Source organism: Castanea sativa, chromosome 6 (assembly GCF_040712315.1).
Source record: "Castanea sativa cultivar Marrone di Chiusa Pesio chromosome 6, ASM4071231v1".
NCBI classification, from domain to species: domain Eukaryota; kingdom Viridiplantae; phylum Streptophyta; class Magnoliopsida; order Fagales; family Fagaceae; genus Castanea; species Castanea sativa.
The window spans coordinates 42,743,523-42,754,014 of NC_134018.1; positions in this window are offsets into that span (position 1 = coordinate 42,743,523).

Sequence of the window (10,492 nt, forward strand, 5' to 3'; positions counted from 1 at the left end):
AAAGCAGGAAGAGTCGTCTCAGGGGTAGGAGCAGCAACAGGAGCCTCTTCAATCTCCTGTATATCTAGGGGAAGCCAAACGTTCTCGGACTTCCTCAAATCCGAAGATTGGGGAACTCCTGCTGCGTTTAAAGCTTCCCCCATACTTTTGACGGTATTCGCGGCATAAAGCCGCGAACTCCTCTGTCACCGCTCCTCGGTGGTTGCTACCCCTTCATCGAAACTTGCCCGCTTGCGGCTTGAAGAGAGAGTTGGAAGGAGCTGGCTTCTTCCTTCATCAGCGCCAGTTGCTCCTTCAGATCCGAGCACTCCCTTTGAGCTTGGGAGAGCTCTTCATCTCTTTCACGAAGGAGCTTGCGTTGTCCTTCTATCTGGGTCTTCATAGTCTTCAAGTTTGACTCGACCCCATTTTTCTCTCTCCTCAGCTCCGCTACCTCCGAGGTCAGCTTCTCATTCTCGGCAAGGGCTATGCCCAAGGACTTCTCAGTCTCCAACCTTATTTCGAGCTCAGTTCTGGCTACTTTTCGAGTGTCTTCAATAAATTTTTCAGCTACAAAGACCTCCTGAATAGCCTGCAACAAAGTATGATGGAGTTAGGAATAATGAAAACAAACTTACTTATAAATATTGTTAAAAGGAGAAACACTTACCAGCGCTAAGTCTCTTTTTAGGGAGAGGAATAGTTGTGGCTGGCCCATTTTTTCCAAGGTCTCCATATCCTTGGGCAGCAGAAGAGGGCGTTCCAGGACCTCGGCCAGGTGGTGAGCATGGCCTTGTTGAACCGCCCTTATACTGGACTGGCAGGAGATGGGAGCGCCGTCCAGCCTTAGATCGGGGGACCAGGTGGTCGGTGCTCGGCGCACTACAGCCTCATCCCTGATTTCCCCAAGTTCAGCTGAACGGGCTCTACCCTTGCCCTTGTCCAGCTTCTGCTGCTGGGCCGGTGGGAGTTGTTGGCGTGGTTTCTTGGGGTCTTTAGTAATCGTCCCCTCATCATCCCCCTTCCACTTCTTCTTGGGATCCTCGGCTGGCAGTTTTGGCTCAGCAGGAGGAGGAGGAGGAGGTAAAGCTGGGGGAACTTGAGACGTCCTCGTTTTCTTTTTCGCTGCAACTTTGGCAGCCCTGTTGGTGAGGAGACCCTCCATTCGTCCCATGTCTTCTTCTACGTCGTCCTCGGGAAGGGCAGCCACAAACCCAGCAATTCCAGAGGCTTCGGTGGCTTCTTCTTCCTCGTTGGAAAGTACCACAAACTGGTTCCCGCGAGGTCTCTCGGTGTCTTCGAGATGGAATTGATCTATCTCGTCGTCAAGTGTGTGTGAAGAAGACACCTGCTCTTCTGGAATGACAGTTGTTTGTGAGTGCACGGCGAGGGGGACTGCTGCTATCGGCCGGTTGTACAAAATAGTGTTAGGAGTGTCCGGGAGGTCACGGTCGTCTAAAAAATGGCGCCGAGCTACGTTGATCCTCTTCCGTCTTCGGTCGCCTGCAATAATGGCGTCCTCTATCTCTTGGAAGTCTTTGGAAAGGGGAGTGTATCCGAGAATGAGGTGAGCAGCCCGGAGTTGTAAGTCTTCGCCGACGAACACCTCGGAGCGAAGTACTCGGTTTAGATCGGCAACGTTACGGTGACTCGGACGAGGACGCACGTGCCGCTTATCTCGCAAAAAAGACGTCAAAACAAACAAACCTGATTAGATTCACACAAATATTTAACAAGTTTAAGTAAATACAAATACGCGTTTTTGTGTGTGTGTTAGGAGAGGTTGTGTTGTGGGGAGATTAATCCTAACGGCGTCGCACCTGGATCCCCCCACTGAACTGGGCAGTGGAAGCCATCGTGCCGCCTCGTACACGATCAAGTAGTCGTCCTTCATGCCTTTGTTTGATTTGGGCAGACAGGAGATTAGCCTAACGGTGCTGGACCGAGATTTCATGTAATAACCTACCTTAGAGAGTTTGTGGGACTCATATAGGAACACGACATCGTGCCATGTGAGGTTTAAACCCATCTGCTCGTTTAGAGCATCTACACTACCTAGAACTCTAAAAACGTTTGGAAGGCATTGGTCGGGGCACAACCGGTGGTTGCGAAGGTACTCCCTCATTACGGGTTTCATTGGAAGGGTCATCCCACCCTCTATGAAGGCTATCATAGGGATGATAACCTCTCCCTCTTTCCTAGAACCGGCCACGGCTGTTGCCGGGCAGTATTCTAGCCCTACGTCACTGGGAATATGGTATTTAGCTCTAAAGCCTTCCATCCCAGCGGCGGTATCAACTAGACACTTAAATTTTCCCATTACAGAAAGACGATAGACTAAACTTTAAAAGGGAGAGTGTTTGTATTGGTAGCCGAGGACAAATATCGAGGAGAAGAGGTTAAGAATAGGAGCAAGAACTTACAAGGTTGAAGGTGTGCAAATCTCCACGGTTTTCTGCAAGGTAAGGTATGATGACTGATGTCTTGATGGGATTACCCCCTGAGGAATTAAATGAAGGCGCGGGTTCCCGAAGCGTCACGACGTGCGAAAAGGCGGCCTCGAAATTATGTCTGTCCCGCCTAAAATTTTGTGGAGTAATGAGAACCGTTGGATGCCCATCTCACCGTTGAACGTGGGAGACAAAGAGTAACTTACAGTAATAAATGCGCGCGTTTTCGAAAATAAAACCGCCAAGTGTCATCTTCTGGGACGCGAAACGATTTCCACACGTGCCATCACTTATAAAGTGTGTAGAGCAGGTTCTCGTCAGATCAAAACCCTATTTTTCTCCTCGGACGTTGAAAATTAGAGTTTTGAGGGGCTATTGTGGGGGGGTAAAAAGATCCTGATGGGAACATGGGCCTTTTGGGCCGTGTTAAGGAGGGCCGACCTGACCCTGGGTTTAGAAGTTGTTAATACTATGGGTCGGCCCATGCGCCGAGGATCCGAGGACCCAGCCGAGGGTGAGCTTACCCTCGGGTGAGCACCGAAGAACTCGGGATTTCATAGTAAAGGTTAGGGGATGGCACAGTTAAGGCCAATGGTTAAAAGGGGGAAACCCTAGAATACCCCAGAAGCACCGGTGTTGAAGAAATGTCAAAGATAAAGGCTGCTACCTCCACATTAAAGACCCTGCACCTACCACCCTGGCCGCATTAATGGGGAGGTGACACTTGAACAGTGAAAGGGAAACTTCTAGTTACTGTTCAAAGGCACTAAGAAAAGAAATATCTAGGCTAAGGGAGGAGTTGGGGCAGCACGTGTAGAAAGTATTAAAAAAAAAAAAAAGAGTATTTAAGGGAGGACCTAGAACAGAAAGAAGGAGGACTTTTTGTAACCTAACAAGAAAAAAAGACAAAGAGAGAGAGATAATATAAGAACAGCTCTCAGCTTACGTCCGAGGAGACCTATTTACGTTACTCCTTGCTGTTTCCAAATACCGCCAATCTTTAGTTTGTCATTTAATCTTCACTCACTTCTAACCTGGGTTTCAAGCCCACTCTCTACAAATTTTTATTGTTTAAGGCTCATTGGGCCTGAGCCCATATCTGTTCTTGGGTCCAGGTGCAATTGTGCACTTACAAGAAGTATCTTTTGAGCAACCGTTTTGCTTTTTAACTTAATAATAGATAAATTATAATTATATTGTATATAAATATATATTAACTTTAAGAAAAATTTTACCATACACCACACTAGTTAACGGTTAATAATTATTAAATGACTTAAATTGAAAGTTAAAAATTTTACTTTTAATTCCAACAATTGGATAAAAAATTTAATTTGTTTTCTTTTTGCCTTTTCACTGTTACTTTTTTTACTTCTCTTTCACACATGGGTAATTATTAAATGACTTAAATTGAAAGTTAATAATTTTACCTTTAATTCCAACAATTGGATAAAAAATTTAATTTGTTTTCTTTTTACCTTTTCACTGTTATTTTTTTATTTCTTCACTTTTTTTACTTCTCTTTCACACATGGGTAATTGCATGGTGCATTAAAAATCCAACAACCGACAACCAGTGTCAAACACGTGGAAAATTTCTTAGGCGTAGGTGACCCAGTACAGCATATATCCATGGTGAGTGAGACCCATGCGTGGGGCCACTTCTTTTAATTGTGAGAGTACCAGCTAAGTATTTCCGCATAGGACATGCTCATTTAATGGAGTAGACTGAGGAGTATAGTCCGGGAGCAATGCTTCCGTACTATTCGATAAATTTCCAATTGAGTACTTCTAGTGCCCATGGCACAGTAAATACAACAACTTGTTCATACGGTGAGTTATAGTTGATGAAATAGTGTCTTCATATGGACTCATCACTATTTTTTCATCAATCATAACTTGTCACAGTTAAATCACTCTAATGTCATATAAAATGATACAATAAATACCACAAATTAATGAAAGGATGTTCTCACCTAAATTTACTACCACTTTTTACCGAACACAACTCGTCACAGGCGAGATTTATAGGGCTACATGTGGGCCTGTGGGCAAGACTTATTCTTTCCAATTTGATGAACTTGTCTTTATCCTAAAAATAAAAGTCTCCAAAGTCACCCTTTATCTTCTCTTTTTTTAGATAAAGTCATCCTTTACTTTATTGGGCATGACTTTGTGCGTGTAGAGGGACACACTGAAGGAGAGAAAAACTACTACTCAATAATTTCCAATTTAATGAGCTTGTCTTCATCCTAAAAATCGAAGTCTCCAAAGTCATCCTTTACTCTATCTTTTTGTTTTTTTAATAAAGTCATCCTTCATGACTCTGTGCGTGTAGGTATTTCCAATTTAATGAGCTTGTCTTCATCCTAAAAATCAAAGTCTCCAAAGTCATCCTTTACTCTCTTTTTTTCTTTTTCTTTTTTGGGGTAAAGTCATCATGCAGGGCGGCTTAATGTATTTGAAACATAAAGAGGCATTTTATATATTTAAATATAATTTTTAAAATTTTAAATATTGCTTAAATTAATTATTTTATTTTAGATGTAAAATTATTATTAATTAGTGATGACTTTTCTTTTTGAAAGTCTAAAGATAAAAAATTTGATAAAATTTTTCACACCTGTTGATGTGATGAATCGATAATTTGATAGCGGTAAGTAAAAAGTGATATTAGCGATAGACTTAGATAAAAACTAGTAAAAGTTTTTCGACTTAACTTGTGAAAAATGTTATGAATTTTTTTTATTACTCTTTTTTTAAAAGTGCTACATTCATAATATTTTCATAACAAATCTTAAGTGTTAATTTGTTACTAGTTTTAATTTGAACTTATCACTGAAATTAATTTTTTATAATCAATAATACTCTGTAACAACCTATCTCTTAAGATTTATTTTGAAAATATTGTAAAAAAGATTGTGAATGTAAAAAAAAAAATTTCTTATTTTTTATGTGATAAAAAAATATTATTTTATTTATCGACTAATATTTTACTTTTTAGGCGGCAGCATAGTTGCTTTACGTATAGAGTCGGCATTGACTCCGTGTGTGTAGGGACACGCTGAAGGAGAGAAAACTACTACTTAACAAATTTCCAATTTGATGAGCTTTTCTTCATCCTAAAAATCAAAGCCTCCAAAGTCATCCTTTACTTTATCTTTTTTTTTTTTTTTAAGATAAAGTCATCCTTCATGACTTTGTGCGTGTAGGGACACGCACTGAAGGAGAGAAAAATCATAAGCTGAAGAGAAAGCTGTGAGTGAAAATATTAAGGTTTTTTCTTGGAGAATTTAATAAGTGCTGCGTGAGCTGAAGTATTCAAAATGAAGATTTTGCATTAGAGTGAAGTTATATTTACTCTTTTGAGATTATTGTTATATATTTTAATTTATTATATCTTTTAATTTATTGTGAACTTAAATTTGAATATTAACTTCGTTGTTGTAATTTCTATTTCATATAGATGATTTGCCCAAGTTGTCCCATGATTTTTTCCTTTACATTGAAAGAGATTTCACGTAATTTTGGTGTTATTGTATAGCTGTGTTTTTGTTAATGGCTCATGAAATTTATTTACATATTTCTATTGGTGTTTCTAAATTTATTTCTAATTTAAACATGAGGGGGTTTATCATGGCCCAAAGTTCAATCACTGGGAAAAGGTAACGCGGCTGGACAGGAAAATTCAATACCTTGTGAAGTGTCAAACACGAAGACGTGACAAAATTGGACTTAGAAGTCAGACCCGAAGCCAAAATTTTAACCCCAATAAAAAAACAACTTAATTTATGACCCGAACCGTTTTTCTCAAGTTGATCTGACTCAATTCAGCTAACCTGTGGCCCTGTTTTTAAAACATTTTCTTTAAAAAAATAATAAGATTTTTTTTTGTTTGCTTTTCAGCAACACAGTGCAGTTTATTTTATTATTAAAACTTTGCAAAATATTTATTTGGTTTTCACCTTCTTTTGTTCTGTCCACTAATTATTTTTCTATAATTAAACTAATTTGTTTACTAAGTCAATTTTTTAATATAAAAAATCATATTGCAGTCTTTTTTTATTGGGAGTTGCAGAAATTATTTGTATTTTTTAAAATTGCAGGAATTTGCAGTTTATTGATCTTCTTATAAAGATATATATTTTTGTTCTTTTATTGGATTTTATTTTTGTGGTTTACGAGGTGTCAATTCAAGTTAGCATGTCGGGTTCGTGTCGTGTCGAGATAGGGGTATTCGACTAAATGACTTAACCTTAATCCGACTCATTTAATAATCGTGTCATGATCCTTCAACCCTAACCCAATCTGTTAATAAGATGGGTTGACCTGACTAAACCCATTTCACATGCTTAATAAACGAGTCATGTTGGATTGACACGAATATAACATAATCCATTTCAACCTGCATAATATTAAATATAACATCCATCTAGAAATTTTTTTTTTTCATCCCAAAAAGCAGTGCATACACTTCAAGTCTTCAATCCACATTCAAAATAATATAGTTCAACAAAAATATAACATTCATTTAGAAAAAAGTTCTTTACACTCCAAAAAAAGTGTATACACTTCAACCCAAATTCAAAATAACAAAGTTTAACAAAAATAAAATAACATAATTCAACAAAAATATAATATCATTGGAACTCGCCAAATGCTAAGTATCAATATTGAAAGAATTTGAGCAAACAGTAGACTAATCCTGACTATGACCATGATTATCATCCATAGATTCTTTGTTGATGTCCAAATTTATAACATCTTCCACAAGCTCATCCAATTTCATTTGTGCAAGTTCTATGCCAAAAAAAAAAAAAAAAGTATTAGTAGTTCTAGGGTTTGTAAAGTTTCAATTTCCAATTATATGTCTTGTAAATTTTTGTAATTACTCACTTTTCTTTTTAAATTTAAAATATATGTTGGATACAAAAGGTATTTGACAAATCTAAAATAAAATAAATATTTATTTGTTATACAAGTTAAATGGGTTGTGTTAAGTAGGTCATTTTGGATTAACACAAATAAATTGGCTTGTCAAACGTGTCTATTGCGGATTACGCGGGTTGATCCACTTATGACACATTTCTTATCGTGTCGCTTTCAGGTCAACTCATTTATGACCCAAATCCATTAAGGCCCAACCCTAACCCGAAAAAACCCGTGTCGAGTTCTTGTCGTGTTCGCAGGTTGGGTCGAATATTGACACCCCTATTTATGACTACATTGATTTAAAAAACAGAAACAAAATTGTTATAGCAATGTTGGCCTCTTTCGGATACATGCCCAAGATCTATAAGCTCTCTCTTAACTTAAGAAATCCATAGTAATTCATTTCACACTAAATAATTTGCTGCAAGACTTACCAAGTACATGTTTATATATATATATATATATATATATATATAAAATATGGGTCGACCCGACTCAACTTGTAACCCAATTGACTCAATATGTTTCTAACCTATTTTTGACCCATCCCAACCCGTTTTCCATATCTACAAACATGGTGGAAATTATTTGGTCCAGGCATCCAATGTGGAGTTGCTAAAACGGTCCAAGCATCCAAATTAGAGTGTGGAACTATTGAGATCATTAATTAAGAACTCTCTCCTTAAAGATGTTAAGGTTTATGCCCTAAAATTCAATTTATAAACATGCCATAAATAATTAAATTGTTAATTATATGAGACTATTTGCAAATGAACTAATGAAACATTATCATAGTCCATGAGATGCATTGTATGTAATTTATGTAATTTAGTCACAGAAGATATAAATCACAAGTTCCTTGTAAACTTAAAACGTAGTTCGTAATCGGTAATGAAATTGGGTGTTTCATCTACAAAGACTATAACACATCAATTAAGATGGTTTGTCTTGATCATGGAAGTGAAGACTTCTAGTTGATGTATTGATGTGTCTTAAGTGTTAAGACATATTGAACTGGACCACTGTGAGATTAATTATTCAATCAACAATTGTCATCTAAATGATTAAGCTCACGACTTCTAATTTCATAGACTCTCAATTCTGAGAGGATAGTGTACCCGATCATGAAATGTAAGTTACTTTGATATATCAATAGTGAAATCTAATATTGAAAGTCAAAATCTCAGTATGTTGGGTAACCACACATAGTGTTGAAAGAACACATATTCTCAAGATGGAATACATAATCTTTTTTTATAAAGACACGAAATATCCCCTTGAGATAAATTTAATGAGAATTGGTTATTCAGAGCGCCCACTTTAGTAAGGAGTTACTAAAGTTTATATTTATTGAAATTGGATTTCAATAAATGTGAATAACTAAAAGATTAAACCGGGTACTCAAGTATAAAATAGTTGTTTACAAAGTGACAGTTCATCATGACTTTGTTCATTATGGATATTTCATGGAGTGGTTAAATGATATCATTAAAGTCTTGGGATATAATTTATTAATAAGGCCTAGAGAGTAATTATATTTATATAGTGGTATTAAATATAATTAATGGTAACTTTGGACTTGTCAAGAGTTGACAGAAAAGCCCAATGTGGTTTTGATTTCATTTTCACTCGTAATAAGTAAGAAATAGGTATGATATGATTTGATATAAACATGTTTTCCGGATAACAAAATTGAGTAACTAGACCACTCATATTATCCTCATAAGAAAACTTTAAATTAATGAAACTGACATCACCAAAATAGAGTTCACAATAGTCAGTAAGTTGCAATCAATTCAAAAGAAAAATGACTAGGATTGGCAACGGATCGGGTTCGGGCCGGGTTGTTTTATACCCGAACCCGACCCATAGGCCTGTATCCATTACCCGGACTCGACCCGGTTAATAAACGGATTTTTTTTCGCAGATCCAAACCCGCCCCGTCAGGCCCCATGGGCCCTGCGGGCCCCGTCCACTTTAGGGCCCAATCCTAAGTCCTCAGGGCCTAAACCATGGCTCTATTTTTTTTTTAATAAAAATTCCATAATTAATTTAATAAATCTCAGATCTCTACACTAATTTAATTTACAATAATTATTTTAGATTTCTAAAATAATTTTATATTTCTAATTTCACATAAATCTACAATAATTTACTTTTAGATTTCTCATTTTTCCTTTCAAAATCACAAACCCAAATACAGAAATCACAAACTCATATACAGAAATTACAAGATATAATACATAAAAATCACAAACCCATACATAAATCCTATATACATAACCCAAATACATAAAAATAAATATAAATAAATAAATAAAATCCTTGCTTACAACAAGATTTGCCACAAGTTCAAATATATACAAAATAAATCCCCCAAATCCAAATCCAAGACCATTACATCAAATTCAAAAATCTACAAAATAAATCTCACAAATGAATATACACAATAATACCCCTTTCAAGCACAAGTAACGAACCTAAAAAAAAAAAAAAAAGATCTTAGCAGAGGTGGCAGATCTTGGCTAAGCTATACTTGGAGAAGACAGATTGGAGCTCAGAGAAGACAAAGAAAGAGAGAAACAGACCTGTGACGATCTTGAGACTAGCAGTGACAGAGCTTGAGACTAATGATGACAGAGCTTAAGGCTGGCAGTGAGATCGTGTGATGGCGGCAGTGATAGAGGTCAGAGCTTGAGGTTGAGTCCGTGAGTGAGAGAGGGAGAAGAGGGTGAGCCCGTGAGTGAGAAAGGGAGAGAGGGAAAGGAAAGTGAGGCTGTGAAGGCTGAGTGTGGAATATGAGAGGAAGTAGTCAGGTAGGGTTTTTCTTTTTAGTTTATATATATATAAGGAGTTTTGGGTAATTTACACTTAAACGGGTCAGGTCCGGGTTGGGTATGACAAAAACCCGAACCCGACCCTATTATTTATTGTGATGGGTAAAATCCGACCCATTAGGGTTAGGCCAGACCGGGTATTCACGGGTCGGACTTTTATTTCCATCACTAAAACTGACCCAGACTTCGGGCAGTTGAAAACTTAAAATGTAAGGAAAAGACTACATAAAGCAAAAGTTGCAATCAGTTCCAAAGAAAAATGACTCGGACTTTGGTAAGTTGAAAACTTAGAATG